Source organism: Gobius niger (assembly GCF_951799975.1).
Source record: "Gobius niger genome assembly, chromosome: 21".
NCBI classification, from domain to species: Eukaryota; Metazoa; Chordata; class Actinopteri; order Gobiiformes; family Gobiidae; genus Gobius; species Gobius niger.
The window spans coordinates 4,935,777-4,953,959 of record NC_136872.1 but is presented as its reverse complement, the minus strand read 5'-3'; the positions used below and the strand labels follow the sequence as shown (position 1 = coordinate 4,953,959).

At 43.0% G+C, this 18,183-nt stretch overlaps 1 protein-coding gene across 1 annotated transcript in view; it reads right to left on the bottom strand.

Moving 5' to 3' along the window:
* LOC306980290 (equilibrative nucleoside transporter 2-like) overlaps positions 1-16,697 on the bottom strand; it is a 313,304-nt gene extending 296,607 nt beyond the window's left edge. Inside the window, exon 1 of the mRNA XM_079579636.1 lies at positions 16,689-16,697. The gene's annotated coding sequence lies outside the window, so the exon portion shown is untranslated. The remainder of the gene's footprint in view (positions 1-16,688) is intronic.
* Between the last annotated feature and the right edge of the window lie 1,486 nt (positions 16,698-18,183).

Sequence of the window (18,183 nt, the reverse complement as noted above, 5' to 3'; positions counted from 1 at the left end):
CGGTAAATACTATTAAGTTGTAACTGACAATGATATTCTTGAACGATACTCTTGATGTGCTGAGCTAAGGGACCATTTATGTACATTCACAAAGTTCTTAAAATACACTAGCCAAGCTGGAAGATTGCACTACAGATTGAAACTAAAGCTGAATCTGTAGAGCCTGTTTAACTTTTTAGTTTGTCAGTGTTCATTTTGAAAAGTGGATAGGAAAGTAAAGCATCTGCAGACCAAGGGCTACCAATATTATAGTAGGAATAAAGAGCTGTAAAAACTTGGATCTATGAAGTGAAATTCTCTAACCATTCGGTAAAAGAAAAGTTGCACAATATTGAGAATTAAAACTGCACAGTAAGTACTCGATGCTAAATGTTAATCTACCAAACCAAAAAAAACAAATCAATTAAACAGGCTTTTTGTAGCCCTCCCCTCCATGAAAACCTTCATGGTGCCTTCATGTGGTCTCGCAGTTGTGATCTCGGATTTCCCACTGTGAAAATGGGAATAAGTGTGTTGAAGATGAGCGAGGCGGCTGCGGGCGAGCGGTGCAGGCCGGTCAGACTCGTCCAAGATGTCACCACCTTGCTCGGACACAACCTGTGCGACGGTGCCGTTATTCTCGTGAGCGCGAGGCGGCTGGAGCGACTTGGGCAGGGGAAGTTGCTTTTCTCCGCCTCGCTCGCCTCGGCCGGAAACAGCCCTAATGTTAGGCCCGTTTGAGATGATCGGCGAGAGTAGCCGACTCAACAGGGGCGGAGAAAAAAAAAGTCTGAAGTCCATCCACTCCACAGGCAGAGAACGAGAGCGCAGTCTCAGATCACGCGGCGTCTCGTTCAGATATCGAGTTCATTTCAAGTTTATCTTAAATGAAACTCATTTACCCCCTGCTCGGTTTCCTTTACTCCAGTGACATCATTCTTCATCAGAGAAAACTTTCCCATTTGTTTGTTCAAGTTTATGCTATAAAATATTTCCTTTTAAATCTTGAGTTTGTTCTGAAAAGCATCAAACATGAGCTCTATTTTAAGGGCAATACACAACTTTAATGTTTCAGTCATATTGTACTTGTTTAGATCTAAAGTGTTGCTTTGAAAAGAGGGGAGAGGGTCACAGCCGAAAGGCCACACGTTTCTGATCACAGCAAACTCGTATCCAATCACCTGAGCGTGAGCCGCTGACAGGTGGCCGTTTCCTGTCATCCACAGGCCGAGTAGATAGATGCAAGTTTCAAGTTTAGTGGTTTTGTATAGCCCAATATCACAACTGAAGTCGCCTCACAGAGCAAAACAGAGCAATAAATATGACAATTAAAAGTTCAGGTGAATCCAGGCAAATATAATGTCCAATAGGAGGTACCGATGAGCGGCGTGGGTGTCCGCTGTCCTTAGACTCTCCAGCACGGCAAGGAAAAAACTCAAAAACCCGACAGGAGAAAAGAGAAACCTTGGGGAGAACCACAGAAGGAGAGATCCACTCCCATGGACGGACAGGCTATAGAGACCCAGGGCCGAAGGATCCCTCAGCAGACGGGCCAAGATTGCAGACCGTCCAGTGCTCAAATTCCAGAATGCAGGTTCCTCTGTTCACCCAGGTTCCTCCGTTCGATCTAGACAGGCACTCCCGGGGGGGGGGGGGGGAGAGAGACAGGAGACACCATGTGAATAGTGATGAATGAACAACAGATAGATTAAATATTGTATCATGATAAGACAAAGTCTGCAGTAAGAAGAAGAGGATAGCGCTCAGTGGACCGTACTTCCCAAAGCAGGGTTCCTCCTAAGGCAGCTTTACTTCAGGCTGTGGGTCAGAGCTTTACCAAACTGACCTGATTATAAGCTAATTCGAAGAGGTACGTTTTGAGCCTAGTCTTAAAAGTAGGGACTGTGTCTGCTTCTTTAACGTGGGCTGGGAGTTTATTCCACAACACCAGAGCTTGGAACTAAAGGCTCTGCCTCCTACAGTAATTTTGGAGACTCGAGGAATCACTAGTCCCTGAGTTTTGAGAGCGGAGAGCTCTGGTTGGCTGATATGGAGCGATAGTGTCTTTTAGATAAAGCGGAGCTAAACCCTTTATGGATTTAAATGTGAGGAGCAGGATTTTAAATTTTATTCTAAACTCAACAGGAAGCCAATGGAGAGACTTTAGCACAGGTGTAATGTGTTCTCTTCTCTTTGTCTGCGATAACAATCTTGCAGCTGCATTTTGAAAACTTTTCAGGGAGCTTTTAGGGCACGGCTGTATCAGCAGCGGCTGATCAAGTCGGCTGGTCTTGATGGGGTCTCACGATCTTTCCGTGCCCCACGTGCCCATGACATCAGAGCGAGTCTGATTTACTGAACAAAGCAGATACAAAGCAGTGTTGGTTGAGACGACTTTAATTGTTTACAGTGTGTTCTTGTGTGTTTCTTAATGTTACAATTATCTACAACCACAAAAGCACTTGAACACAGCACTCATAACTTCCTGTTCACAGCTGGAAAGGCTCATCTTTCCCAGAGCACATGAAGGCAGCACATCGTCTTTAATCAGCTCCACCTGGTGCAGCAGGTGGAGCTGATTAAAGGCAGGTGGGTCAAATACATAAAGGCTCATTGCAGATGGTGTGAAGTTTCTTGTGGTCGTCAGTTTGTCTGCACTGTTTCTAAACACCTAAGACTATCTGCATCATGGAGCTGCTGGTTTTCTCTCTCCTCCTGTGCGGCGCATGGGCCCACCCCAGTCGTAAGTTCTTTGGTGTTTGTGATTCTGAAGAACATGTGATTCCATTTATGTTCACTTTTCTGTCAAACTGCAGCTACACCGGGACCAGACCATGGAAATCGCACTGTAGCTGATGCAGGTGAGTTCCATCAAACATCATTAGGAACTCTACATTCAGGCTTGACATTTCTTTATTTGCTCTGTTTTAAAACCTTAAACCAAATCCTTTAGCCAAATCTCCCACTTAACTGCATTTCCCTGACTTTTTTATTGTTGTGTTTTCCATGTTCAAATGAAGTCCTCGACGATAGTGGTGAGCATGTTGATTCTTTGTCTTTTCTGCTTAAAATAAACTGAGAAATTAATTTTTGGTCTGATTTCAGGTAATAATTGGCAAACATTTAACGGCCGCAGTTTTCGATTTATCCAAAGTGCGATCACTTGGGCTGAAGCTCAGGTAAGTGAACACAACGTAGAGTCACTTTCTTCTACAAAATATTAAGCTTTTTTTTTTCTCCATCAGCAACGCTGTGTGTCCTTGGGTGGAAACCTTGCTACGATTCACAACCAGCAAGAGGGACAGTTTGTGAACGAAGTCGCAAAGGGAAGAGACGCGTGGATTGGCTTCTCTGATGCACAACAAGTAAGATTTAAACTTAATTGTTGCCTTTTTCTAATCTTTACCACATTGAATTGAGACTTGATATTCTGTGATCCAAATGTTTTAAATTTCTGTATCATGTTGTGGTTTTGCTTTCAGGACGGGGTCTGGCTGTGGATCAACAGTAAACCTGTGACGTTTACAGGCTGGTGTGCTGGAGAACCCAACAACTATCACGGGCCTCAGCAGTGTGCCGTCATTAACTTTTCTGGTTTGTATCAGGGGTGGGGCTGGGATAATTGGAATAAATGTAAATAACTGATCACTTTGTCTGCAGCTAACAAGTGCTGGGATGATGAGCGTTGCCTGGTCACGCGCCCCTTTGTCTGTGAGAAAGAGCTGTAACATTCCTGAGCAACTTTCTCTCCAAGAAAGTCTGTTCAAATGTATTTGCAAATACTCTTGACTTCTCTGCTCCCTGTTGAAATGTGAATAAATAACTGAAACATTTTAATACCGGTTGTCATTCTACTTTTTCCAAATCTCATTGTGTGGAAATATAAAATTCAATAATTAAACAAAGTTGGATAGATTAAAAGATTTCCTGTCAAACCATGTGAATGAATTAGTTATATTTCTCATCCTTGATTGTGGAGCCATGGGAGTTCAGCTTCCTGATGGCCTTGTGTATGAATCTGTTCAGTCGACGAACTGGCCCGTAGTTTCTGCAGTCTCCTCCCTGAAGGTGTTGGGGCTATTCTGCCTTTGCTATGCCCAATCCCATCAGACCTTTGAAGCTAAGCAGGGAAGGGCCTGGTTGGTACTTGGATGGGAGACCATTTGGTAACACCAGGAAGCTTAGTGAGTGGTGGTCGGAGGGGGCCGATGGTGCAGACTGGCTTCTGTCAGTCTACCCCAGGGCAGCTGTGGCTACAGTAGTAGCTTACCAAGTATGGAGTGAATGAATAATGCAATGTAAAGAGTATTTTAGTGTCCAGAAAAGCGCTATGTACATCTGATGCATTATTACCTTGAAGAGACTGATGGGTGTGAAGGGTCCCTGGTGATTCTGACAGATTTGAGAGAGAGACGGGTGGAGTACCTGTCCTTAATAAAGGGGCTCCGCAGATCTTCTCCGCTGCTCTCACGATTCACTGGAGGCAGGTAGTGCTGGTGCTGTGCCACACAGTGATGGAGCTGGTCAGGATGCTCTCTATAGTCCCTCTGTAGAAGAACCTCACAGTGATGGAGCTGGTCAGGATGCTCTCTATAGTCCCTCTGTAGAAGAACCACACAGTGACGGAGCTGGTCAGGATGCTCTCTATAGTCTCTCTGTAGAAGAACCTAACAGTGATGGAGCTGGTCAGGATGCTCTCTATAGTCCCTCTGTAGAAGAACCACACAGTGATGGAGCTGGTCAGGATGCTCTCTATAGTCCCTCTGTAGAAGAACCACACAGTGATGTAGCTGGTCAGGATGCTCTCTATAGTCCCTCTGTAGAAGAACCTCACAGTGATGGAGCTGGTCAGGATGCTCTCTATAGTCCCTCTGTAGAAGAACCACACAGTGATGGAGCTGGTCAGGATGCTCTCTATAGTCTCTCTGTAGAAGAACCTCACAGTGATGGAGCTGGTCAGGATGCTCTCTATAGTCCCTCTGTAGAAGTTGCACATAACGGAGGCTGGGACTCTGGTTCTTCTTAAATTAGTAGAGGCGCTGATTACTTTCCTTGACCAGTGATGTAGTGTGCATGATCCAGGAGAGCTTCTCTGTGATTTGCACACCCAGGAACTTAGTGCTGGTCACGCTCTCATGTCCAGACATTCTCAATAGTTTATGTTCTTTTCTTAAGCCCCTGTTTTCAGCCACAGCCCAGAGAAGAGAGAGACATGAGGGAGACAGTTGTGAAAGTCTGTGTTTCTGTAGGGGCGCTGCTAAGACACTTGTGGCCTGGGGCAGATGCAAAACACCCTACTAACAAAAGCTGGCAAAAAATAGTATTAAGAAACTGAAATTATAATAGCAGTTGCATTTCCCCAAATCTATAGTTTAGCTCCTATACAGCTCATTATACGTTTGTATAAAACGTAAAATGACATTTCTCGATGAAATGACATTATAATGACATTATAATAGTGAAAAGTCAAACTTGATGTGTTTTACTGAACAAAGCAGATACAAAGCAGTGTTGGTTGAGACGACTTTAATTGTTTACAGTGTGTTCTTGTGTGTTTCTTAATGTTACAATTATCTACGACCACAAAAGCACTTGAACACAGCACTCATTACTTCCTGTTCACAGCTGGAAAGGCTCATCTTTCCCAGAGCACATGAAGGCAGCACATCGTCTTTAATCAGCTCCACCTGGTGCAGCAGGTGGAGCTGATTAAAGGCAGGTGGGTCAAATACATAAAGGCTCATTGCAGATGGTGTGAAGTTTCTTGTGGTCGTCAGTTTGTCTGCACTGTTTCTAAACACCTAAGACTATCTGCATCATGGAGCTGCTGCTTTTCTCTCTCCTCCTGTGCGGCGCATGGGCCCACCCCAGTCGTAAGTTTTTATTTTTGTGATTCTGAAGAACGTGTGATTCCATTTCTGTTCACTTTTCTGTCAAACTCTGCAGCTACACCGGGACCAGACCATGGAAATCACACTGTAGCTGATGGAGGTGAGTTCCATCAAACATCATTAGGAACTCAACATTCAGGCTTGACATTTCTTTATTCTTTACTCTGTTTAAAAGCTTAAACCAAATCCTTTAGCCATTGGATATCAAATCACCCACTTAACTGCATTTCCCTGACAAATCTTTTTTTTCTATTTTTTTAATGTTCAAATGAAGCCTTCGATGATAGTGGTGAGCATGTTGGTTCTTTTCCACTTAAAATAAACTGAAACTTAATTTTCATCTGATTTTACAGTTGATGATTGGAAAGCATTTAATGGCCGCAGTTTTCAATATTTTGAGAATGCGCTCACCTGGGCTGATGCTCAGGTAAGTGAACACAACATACAGTTTCTTCTACAAAATGTGTTAAGCATTTTTTCTCTCCTTCAGCATCACTGTGTGTCCTTGGGTGGAAACCTTGCTACGATTCATAACCAGCAAGAGGGACAGTTTGTGAATACAGTAGCAAAGGGAAAAGATGCGTGGATTGGCTTCTCGGATGCACAGGAAGTATGTTTTTAGACTTTTCCAAATCTTTACCACATTGAATATGACCAAGCCACTGGTTTTCATTCAGATTCAACAAGACTTGATTCTCAAATGTGATCCAAATGTTTAAATTGCTGTATCATGTTGTGGTTTTGCTTTCAGGACGGGGTCTGGCTGTGGATCAACAGTGATCCTGTGATGTTTACAGGCTGGTGTATGGGCGAACCAAATAATCATCGTGGGCCTCAGGAGTGTGCCGTCATAAACTTTTCTGGTTTGTATCGGGGGTGGGGCTGTTTTAATTGGAATAAATGTAAATGACAATGTTTACGCTTTTATGCAGATTACAAGTGCTGGGATGATGAACGTTGCTCCGTCAAGCGCCCCTTTGTCTGTGAGAAATAGCTGCAAAAAGTCTGTTCAAATGTATTTGCAAATACTTTTGACTTCTCCGCTCTCTGTTCCACGTGAATAAAGTGCTCAAACATTTTAAAATGTGTATGAAGTGAGATTCTGACTTTCATTTCCTCATATCGAATTAAAAAAATACTCTTCCAACAAACCTGCAAGTAGGTGACAGTTTGTAGAATCATAATCAGTCTACATCAAACTACTCTAGACCGTGTGCCAAGTGCAGATGGGTTTAATAAACCTGAACCACACGAGTTTAATGCAATGGCTTTGAGGCCCTTACCAGTTGTGGGCCCTCGGTACACGAGGATACCTCACTGTCACTTTAACACATTGTATTGCACTCAGTGTTAGGCTGATTGGTGGTGAAAATTGCTTGACGTCACAACACCCGCCTCTCCGCTCTCTGAATGGTAGGTTGAAATTCAACCGATGTAACGCGGCCACTGAGATCAGACACAGATTTATATTTAGGGAAATTATAATTGACCTGAGTTTATGAATGGCTAAGGCCAGGCCATCACAGCAGTCACATGTCACTTTTAAAGAGCCGCCTCAGTAAATGGCTTAAATGAAGGCAGTTTGTGCTTTTTTGCATTTGCTTTTCTTTAGTAGAAACTTAAGCCACATGGCCAATTTGCATACTGTAGCTTTATGAAACGGCTGTTGAGATAAAATAAGGCTAAAGGGAAGTGTAATGGCTCATCTGGATTTTTCTTTGTTTTTCTCCTTTTATTTGAACACTATGTTGTTGCATAAGCAATACAGTAGGTGGCAGCATGCGCTTTTGTTTGCCTGTAGTCTGCCAATAACCTTACAGAAGAAGAACAGCAGCTGTCGGTGATGTCACTTCCCCTTTCCCTGGGTAAGGACGGTCGAGCTTTATCAAAGGCTGTGTCCGAAACCATCAAATTATAGCCTCTAAGTACTAGCACTAGCAACTAATCCTTAACCTTTCATGGGATCAACTGTTGGATCTCTATGCAGTTAGTGAACTAGAGCTTCAGAGCTATTTTGCACAATCTGTCCATCCTTACCCAGGGGAATCTTCTTTAAGGTCATTGGCACCTACTGTATTGCATATGCAACAACAGTGTCCATATAAAGACATGTAAGGAGAAAAACAGAAAAATACAAATGAGCCATCACATTTACCTTTAGCCTTATTATATCTCTACAGCTCTTTCATAAAGCTACAGTATGCAAAATAAGCCATGTGGCTTAGTTTCTACTAAATGAAAGCAAAAGCACAAACTGCCTTTAAATCTATTAACTGGTGGTTTTAATCTACACAATTAGCAGTGAGGGGTTTCAGTCAGGGCCTTAAATAGCAATCTGGTTTCACGCAGTCAAAGCATTACACACTGATCAACAATAGGCGTGTAGATAAAACTCTGCCCTTTTGCGTGGCACTTGTTCGCTAAAGGATGTATCAACAACACTAACCAAAGTGGCGGTGCCTCCGCCCCCAAACAAAAGCAAAAACCTTCGAGAACACAACACATGACAGGCGTTTATTAGAACATTTAGTGGATCTTTTAAACATAAATTGCTTCAGCCGGGGGTCTTTAAAGGGGCGATGGTGAGCAAAGCAGATATAAAGCAGTGTTGTGTCAGCGGTTTGTAGACGACTTTAATTAAAAGTTCTTGAACACAGCACTAGTAACTTCCCATTCACAACTGGAAAGGCTCATCTTTCCCAGGGCACATGAAGGCAGCACATCCCCTTTAATCAGCTCCACCTGGTGCAGCAGGTGGAGCTGATTAAAGGCAGGTGGGTCAAATACAGAAAGGCTCATTGCAGATGGTGTGAAGTTTCTTGTGGTTGTCAGTTTGTCTTCACTAAACACCTAAGACTATCTGCATCATGGAGCTGCTGCTTTTCTCTCTCCTCCTGTGCGGCGCATGGGCCCAAACCAGTCGTAAGTTGTTGTTTTTTGGTGTTTGTGATTCTGAAGAACATGTGATTCCTAGTGATGGCAAGATGAAGCCCCATGAAGCATTGAAGCCTCACAGCCAATTGCATCACACATGGTTCGAAGCATCAAGGTGCTTTATTTGCTCCACTACACCATCATGTGGACAAGAAATGTATCAATCAGTAGGCTACAAGTTTATTTAGTACTTTACAACAACACCAGGAGGACCAAAGTGCTTCACAGAAAGATGAAAACAATAAAAAAAAAAAAAAAATGTTTACAACCTGGACACAATTCAGTGTCTCTAAGTATTAAAAGCAAGTTTGAAAAGCTGAGTCTTTAATCTGGATTTAAAAAGGGACAGGTCTGCATGTATAACATGCTGAGTGTGTACAATAAATGGTGGGGGCTGACAGACTAAATTTGCAAATTTATAGAGTTATAGAGTTGTGATGGAAAATGTGCTTGTGTTACTTTGTTTATGTCCAACCCAAACACACAAAATGTCACTGTCGCTTTTGTTTTGAATCGTGCTTCAAACCTGCGAATCATTTCCTGAATCAGTCACGTGGTACGGCCGCTTCCCGAGGCTTCGAACGCCACCACACACGTGATCAACACACGCATCGATACGCGCTTCAATAGACACTCCTCTAGATTACTCGGCACACGCTTCGAAGCCTCCACACGATCGGCACATCACTAGTGATTCCATTTCTGTTCACTTTTCTGTCAAACTCTGCAGCTACACCGGGACCAGACCATGGAAATCACACTGTAGCTGATGGAAGTGAGTTCTATCAAACATCATTAGAAACTCAACATTCAGGCTCGACATTTCTATATTCTTTGCTTTGTTTAAGAACTTAAACCAACTCCTTTAGCCACTGGATATCAAATCACCCACTTAACTGCATTTCCCTGACTTTTTTGTTGTATTTTCCATGTTCGAATGAAGTCCTCGACGATAGTGGTGAGCATGTTGGTTCTCAATTTATTTTAAGCAGAAGACAGAAATTAATGTTTTTGTGTTTCAGGTGGATTTTGGCAAACATTTAATGGCCGCTGTTTTAGACTTATCGAAGATGTGCTCACCTGGGCTCAAGCTCAGGTAAGTTAATACAACGTAGACTCACTTCTGAAAATGTGTTTAACATTTTCTTTCTCCATCAGCAACACTGTGTGTCCTTGGGTGGAAACCTTGCCACTATTCGTGTCCAGCAAGAGGGCCAGTTTTTGAACGGACTTGCAAAGGGAACCGCGTGGATCGGCTTCTCAGATGCACAGCAAGTACGTTTTTAACTTTAATTGGTGCCATTTTCTAATCTTTACCACATGGAATTGGACTGAGCCACTGGTTTTCATTCAGATTTAAGAATTAAGACTTGATATTCTCTTGTGATCACAAATGTTTAAATTGTATCACGTTCTGACTTTGTTTTCAGGACGGGTCCTGGCTGTGGATCAACAGTGAACCTGTGACATATACAGGCTGGTGTATTAGAGAACCGAATGATTTTCGAAGGTCTCAGCAGTGTGCCGTCATAAACTTTTCTGGTTTGCATCAGGGTGGGGCTGGTTTAATTGGTATAAATGTAAATGACATGCTGATTACACTATGTATGCAGATTACAGGTGCTGGGATGATCAGCAGTGCTCCAACAAGCATCCCTTTGTCTGTGAAAAAGAGCTGCAACATTCCTGAGCAACTTTCCCCCCAACAAGGAAGTCTGTCCAAATGTATTTGCAAATGCTGTTGACTTCTCTAATCCTTGTTCAATGTGAATAAAGCGCTCAAACATTTTTAAACAAGTTTGTGTATTGAGTGATTTTGACATTTCCATTTTTCAATCCCTCTAAAGTTAAATGCTTTCCAAAATCTGTGTAGGTGATGGTTCTGTTTACAACAACTACTCTAGATACTGTGTGTGCAAACGTCTTAACCGGTGCTTACTATTTTAAGCAATGAGGTTTTGAGGCCCTTCCTGTTGTGAGCCTTTGGTAAACACTACTTTTGGGTTGTGATATTAAACTGACCATAAAAATTTGATTTGTAACGCACTTTTCATTAAGAGAATCTCAGTGCTACAAGAAAACACGCATTAAAACAAACAATTATAAGAAGGAAAGTTTGCATTTTGGCTTTAAAAAAGTCCAGGTTTTTTGTTTCTCTCAACTCCACGGGGAGGCTGTTCCAAAGCCTTGGTGCAGCAGAACAAAAGGCTCTGTCCCCCATGGTTCGGCGCTTGGTTGAAGGAACATGGCGGAGGCTACAGGATGACCTGAGGTTGCGGTTGGAGGGTTTCCGTGACATGAGTTCTTTCAGGTATTGAGCATGACCAGTAATGCACTTATGTAATGGGTGAGCAGCAGGATTTTGTAGTCGATCCGAGCAGAAACCGGGAGCCAGTGCAGTGAAAACAGAATGGGTGTGATGTGGTCACACTTCCTGGCTGGCACAAGTAGTCTAGCTGCACTGTTCTGTATTATGCTGGAGTCTCTGGATGTCTTTGGCAGGGAGCCCAATAAAAAGTCTGTTACAGTAGTCCAGCCTTGAGGAAATAAAGGCATGGATAAGATTTTAGTATTGTTCCTGAATGATAGTGTGCCATGTTTACAGGGGGTTCAGGGGATCTGCACCATTTATGGTGGACCCCAGGAAGACTAGCCATTGTCAAGGGCAATGGCTAGTGGGGATCTTAATCTTCCACACATTTTTTCTTTAATATCGAAAGTAAAAGTGTAAAAGTTCTGCAGGTTGTTTCCTTCAACATGGTGGCCTTTCACTGCACACATTTGACCACGGGGTGTCGCTGTTGTACCACAAACTTTTGCCACTGGACTTTATTTGTGCAGACGACCTTTTAACAGGAGACCAATGGGCGCTGGCTGCTCTGCTTTATGACCATGACACTGGGGGCCGCCATTGCTGTAGTACCTCCATATCGCCACTAGGCCCCCATTGAAAAGCATTGGAGTTTAGACACCTTATAAACAACTTTAACGCCTGGTTTCAATTTTTTCAACACTAGACTAGGCTAGATCTTCCTCCTGAGATAACGCTGGGTTAATCACAATTTATGAAACCAGGCTGGTTTTCGTAAAAAGAATTTTAGAAATCTCGTACTTAATGAGGGTCGGACTGTTAGCATTGGAGCAGCGCGAGCTACACGTCACGCAAGGGCCGAGTCTACGGTGAAAATCCCTAACCCTAACCCTTGTAAGTTGTATAAAGCACAAACAGATATTAATCTAATATAATGGGCTTATTTCTATGGGAGATGCTACTGTGAGGTGGACATTCTTTTACTTCATGGCTCACAGTGAGGCCTGAAGCTGAGAAAGTGCGTAAGAGTTTAGAGCAGGGGTTTCCAACAGGCAGCCCGCGGGCCACTTTCGGCCCACGAGATGATTCAATCCGGCCCACGACTTGTAGAGCACAAGCATGCTCATTCCAGCCACTAGGGGGCAGCTTAAATGAAGAAAGGAAAGAATTCCACATGTGTCCAGTAGAGGGCAGTGACATAAAATTATAGCCATGTGGTATATTCTGCCCTGGCAAGTCTGAGTGATAAAGGGTTTAGACGCTACGCAACAGCGCCCTCTTGTGGTCGCTTCTGAAAAATGTTTTGTTTACTTTCTTGGAGAAAAGCCAAGATGGCTGCGCAATGCAGAGCAGGGGCCTTTCCGAAACCATTCCCTCCTCCCATCCCCTACACCCTTCCACTCAGGCCTCAGTGAGGGCACCTTCTGAGGTTCACTCAACAGAGAAATTCGAGCTGTGACTTGCAGGCTGCGTCTGAAACCATCAAATTGTAGCCTCTAAGCACTAGCACTAGCAACTAACTCCTTAACCTTTCATGGGGTCGACTGTTAGATCTCTATGCAGTATGGGTTAATACTAACTCTCTTCCCATTCATTCTCAATGGTAAATATGGATGTAGTACACTCTTTGGCCACTAGCGTCAAATTGGGGGCGCTGTTTCACTCCTTTTGCAAAGTTAAGGAAACACTTGTGGGGCCAGATCTTGTGGTTCACAGCGCAGGCTGTAGTGCAGACGAGTGCGCAGACGGGTGGCGCTCCTTGCAATCTTCAGTGTCATACCTGGCGCAAAAAGTGGGCAGGACAGGAGGGGGACAGACTCACATTGCGATGTTGTGGTGCCCCATGCTTTCCCAGACCTGCGGAAGGCGGTGGTTTGCGAGGGGGGGGTTCTCTTGTACACGCGTTACATGCGTGATGCAGCGCAATGTTTAACAATGATTAAAGAAATAAAACTGTCCCTCCACTGCGGCAGCCGCTCGCTGCAGATCCAAGCTGAGCGGGCGGGACAGAGAGGCAGCAGCCTCGCGCTGGACACCGTTCGAATGCGCAAAGTTACAAAATGTACAGGATTTTGAAACTTGAAAAAAAAAAGTTGCTCTGCGTCCTGTAAAATGCACTTCTTTCTTTTGTAGCTTTTGGAGCTGTGGCTACACAAGGAGCATCATCAGGAGGTAAAGACTGACACACGATGGAAATGTCTCCTTAAAACACAGATCAGACCTGGTGTTGTGGCACTTGAGGCACGTGTGGTTTATTTATGGAAAACTGTTGTTGTTTTGGTGTTAGGGGTGTGCGCGTTGATCTATCAAAGTCAGCCCGTGCGTAACCGACGCTCAAACAGACTTTTCAAGGCAATTTCGCTTTTGTTTTCAATTGTGCTGCTTGTAATGAACCGCGCCTCAGTCGGCCTCTTTTTCTTAAATAACGCCCTCTCCCTAGAGGCGCAGCCTTAAGCGCCACATGCAAGATCGCGCGTGCACCACGTTAATTTTAGAGTTGCGCACGGACTGCGCCAGTCACAAGATCTGGCCCTTTTATCACAGAGCGTTGTAGCATCAACTTTCCCAGTTTTCCAACCTTTATGGCAAACGTTGTTGACATGTACATGTTAAAAATGTACTTATAAAATAATTCATGCTGAACTGATATTTTCAAATGATCTAATATCACTTTTTCTTTGAGTTAACAAATGAATGATTTAAAGTCACTGTAGGTGCTGTAGATACAGGTGTTTGCACTATATTGCTGCAATAGTTGATTTTGTTCTACTAAAACTAGGCTTTTGCCATAGTTAACATTTATGTAGGCTACCAAAAAAGAAAATAAAGTAACTTATTATTTGCAGTTTAAGTGTTTCACACTTGACATCGCCGCGTTTGGCCCACGACTCACAGGTACTTTTTCATTTTGGCCTCAGAGACAAAAAGTTTGGGCTCCCCTGGTTTAGGCATAAAATCCAGCTGATGCTTATCCACATTGACATATTAAAGCGATATGACCAGAAAATAAAATTTCAATTTTTCATTTTTAACTCAGCTTGGACGATTAAGCTACACAACATAAGCAAGATTTAATCTAACTTTACTATGATCACTTTGTTGCATTTGTGGATCCCTGGACAGTTCAGTAATTGTTTCTCCTCTTTACACAGCTTGACATTATGAGCGAGTACATCACAGAACTTGCCGTGTCCCTGAACCAGGATGAAGAACAGCTCAGAAAAGATGAGGGCTTTGAGCAAGTACCAGTCAACGTCAACACAGGGGCCGGAGGAAACACCATCTACCTCTGGTACAAAAAGGGTGGTGATTCTCCTATAACCAGAATCCAAGTCAGTTTCAATGAAGCCATGTGTAGTGAGGTGGGGTAGGTGTCCCTGCGTTAAGCCAATAGCACGTAGGGGGCGCGCTATAAAAGGGGCCTCTTCCCCATCACCTGCCCTCTCACCTCTCTGACGTCACACCTGCTGCGGGGCTTCGCTAGCGGCTAGTCTGGGGTTGCTTGGTTGTGCGTCGTGTCGGGAGCGTCAAGCCGGGCTTAGGCTTAAGGCCATCAACTTTGTATGCAACTTCCATGCCTTGATGGTAAGCGTGTTCTTCGCAGTTTGTGTCTTGTCATGCGGGTGCATGGTCTAAGTTCCTACTGTTCACATAGCGCTGCTGATGCCGGTCCGAGTGGTGCCATATAGCTGGACGTGGTCCGGGGTCTGCGGCTCGTAGGGTGTCTCGCTTCGCTTTCGCTACCTGGTAGGATCTTTGTTTTGTTTCTGACACGTGTTAAATGTGATTGCAGGGTCTTGGCAGCACCATCATGCCTCCCCTGCCTGTATGTCTGTCCACTTGCTCTCCTCTGAACGTCCTGGATTCAGCTTTTAAAGAACGAAAGAACAACATGAACTTTTTAAGAAACCAAACTTAATTGGTGTAATAAAACAAAACAGTCTTTTGTAAATCATTTGCCTCTGCCCGGTCCTTTTAACGAACTTGTGTGCCTTAGACTTGTTTTAAGGTATTTCCCAGTTATACTGGGTGGCGTTGTGGCAACACATTTTATTTATTTTTATAGTAACCTCCACTCTGCTACACATGGAAGTGGGATTATCCCAAGCAGGCTACATCAAGCTTCCCCAAAATCTAAATTCTGGAACGTCAGGAAGTCCCCTTTACATGTGGTACTCAAACGCCACGAGTGAAAAGTATGACATGCCCATAAAAGAGTTGGACGTCACCATAGACGCCAATGAAGAAGCGGAAAAGTTCAGAGTTGGAGGTCACTGGGAGAAGGTGCACTGCAATCTGAACATGGGAAACAAAGGCAACATGGTGATGCCGGTCGTCAGTGACGTGACCGTGACCGACTCCTATGATTCAGACGCCAAGCTCTTCTCTGACGGTTACACCCGCATTGATGTCAACACGAACCAGGGAGCCGGGGGAGTGGTGGTGTTCATCTGGTACCGCAAGACCAACAGCACACATGAGGGAGAGGTGAGAGCTCATGGAGTCACTTCATATAGAGAAAACAAAAAAGCTGATAAATGTGGAAGAAGATGTCAAATATTAAGGGTTACTTGGCACGTGTCTTGTTTGAAAGAGAACGTAGAACCGGTACAGCTCTCTCACTTACCGGGCCAGTCAGTTACGTTTATTTATTGACAGAGAAGTCACAAAATACAATTCATCAACGAAGGCCACTGTCCTGGTAAAGCACTGGCCCAAACTTTGCTTAGAATAAAGGAACACAGGTGATAAGCTCCAGCTTGTAAGTTATGACTTACTGCAGGAGGTTCCAGAATTAGTTTTTTTGGGGTCGCAAGAAAGAGAAATGTTTCAAACTGTTAATATAACTGATGAAAGTTAAAATTCTGTTTATATTAAACAAACAATAAGCAGTTGATGGTTAATGACTAACTGAGAAAAGCTCTGGGCTTTGTGTAGATTCAGTAAAAAGATTTTGTCCTTCATGATAAGAGCAAATAAACTACATGTTTCGAGTTATAGTAGGCTCATATAAATTGACAAAGCCTTGAGTAAGTTGAACGACAACATCTCCCTTATTTTTAATAATTAAAAAAAAATAAAAGTACAAATCTTCTACTCAATGTAGGAAAACTTGTGCAATAAATAGCAAATACTGTAAGGCAACAATGATATGTACTAACAGTACCTCATATCATATTTGCAATAACAAAGGGCTCTATATATTTTTTTAGCTTAACACCTTAAAGGAACTAGATTCAAGTTGTCATTTTTATACTCAGTACTGCCACCTCAGGTCTTACGTGTTACTGCACCTTCTATATTAAGCTTGTTATACTAAGAAATGAAAGTCTTCACATTTAGACAGGGAGATCAATTCATTTGAAACTTACTCTAATATCAAAATACCAATGGGAAATATAACGTCATCCAAATACTCTTTTGGTACAATTGTAACTGATTAGCACCTGTGTTTCCAGAGCAAGGCCAATGTGCTGCAGATCTCCACCACTGGCTCAGATGAGACGCTGGGATTCATACAAGTCTGTCGATGTAGATCTGAACCAGGCAACGGGAGGGAACACAGTCAAGCTCTGGTACAAGAAGGACGATCACGGGCCGATCCGGGTCATGACAGTGGTGCCAGCTGAAGCAGCACAAGCTTATGAGAAGAGAGCATTGGTGGTCATCAGTAAGAACCTCAACAGTGGCAACTGTGGCCAGCACATGTTCCTGGCCATGGGCTGGTTCGCGTATGAGTAGACAGGCATTCTCAAATGTTCTTGACAGGTTTTTGTGTCTGTATTCTGCAAAATAAAGCATCCATTACTATATACATTGCTTTTGTTTGGTTTCCTGTACATTGATTCGTACTCAAACATAAATATTTGACTTACTGGGTCACCAGATATAAGAGAACAAGAGAAAATGAAAAGTTGTACGTCATACATGTAGTCTGCACACAGCTCATCAGTCCTGTTAACAAGTACACACGTCATGTAGAGTTTTTAGCTCACTGTCTAGAACATGCTTTACATTAACTTACTAAAAAGAGAAAACGTTGGCTGAGTTTCTACATGTTGGCTCTTACAGTCTACACATGTTTTTACAATACATTTTGACAATAGCAATTTATTGCTTCGCGCAGACAGAGGGAGACATCCAAGGCACATTGTACGTGTTTTTCTCTTAAAGTGACAGTACAGGCATAAATGACCAACCATTGCTACATAGTAATAACAATAAAATATGGCTGACTTGCTTTTAACCGTGAAAGCGTATGGGAACAATGCCATCATTTGTTATGAACCACAGTGGAAGACACTTGATAACAATAGTACACCACTCCTCTAGCATAGAGTAAGTCTATTGTTCCTTGTGTGGCACTTTATGTACTGTGTAAAAGTTGGGAGGGTGGTTGAGAGGGAGGCGTGATTAAAGTCACCGGTGATGAGCAGCAGCGTGCGGGGGTGTTGCATTATAATAATCAAAATGATAACAAATAAAGACTATACATATCTCACTTTGCATGTAATCAGTCTATCATTAGTTTCACAGTTTAAGTTGAATAACAGAAGTGAATGCACTTTCTCATTATAGTCTAATGATATGACGAGCGCCTGCCTGTACCTGATTCATGAGTCAAATATTTCTAATAAATATATATAATGTAATATTTCTAATAAAAAGAAACATAAGTTATGACAGTGACAGTGCTGATGTTGTCGCTGTCCATGGTGCTGATCTTCTCTATGTAACGTGAGCCCCATGAACCATAGGCCTGTTTCATTGGGGACATTTTAAATGTACTTTTTCATTCATCCAAGACAATGCACATAATTGCTAATTTTCACAATAACAAATCCAGGACTGATTGGCTTCAGTCCAGAGAGTGATGTTAGACTGACCCTGTATAATATTACATTAGATTAGATTAAAAAAAAGAAAGAGACCTGGGTCTGTGGTTGCTTCATACATGTTTGTGTCATCCTGCACTATCCACCTGCTGATGTCATGACGTGGTGCACCTCTGTTTTAAAGTCAGTAAAGGACTCCCTTGACATGAATGAAAATCAGTTTCCTTGAGTT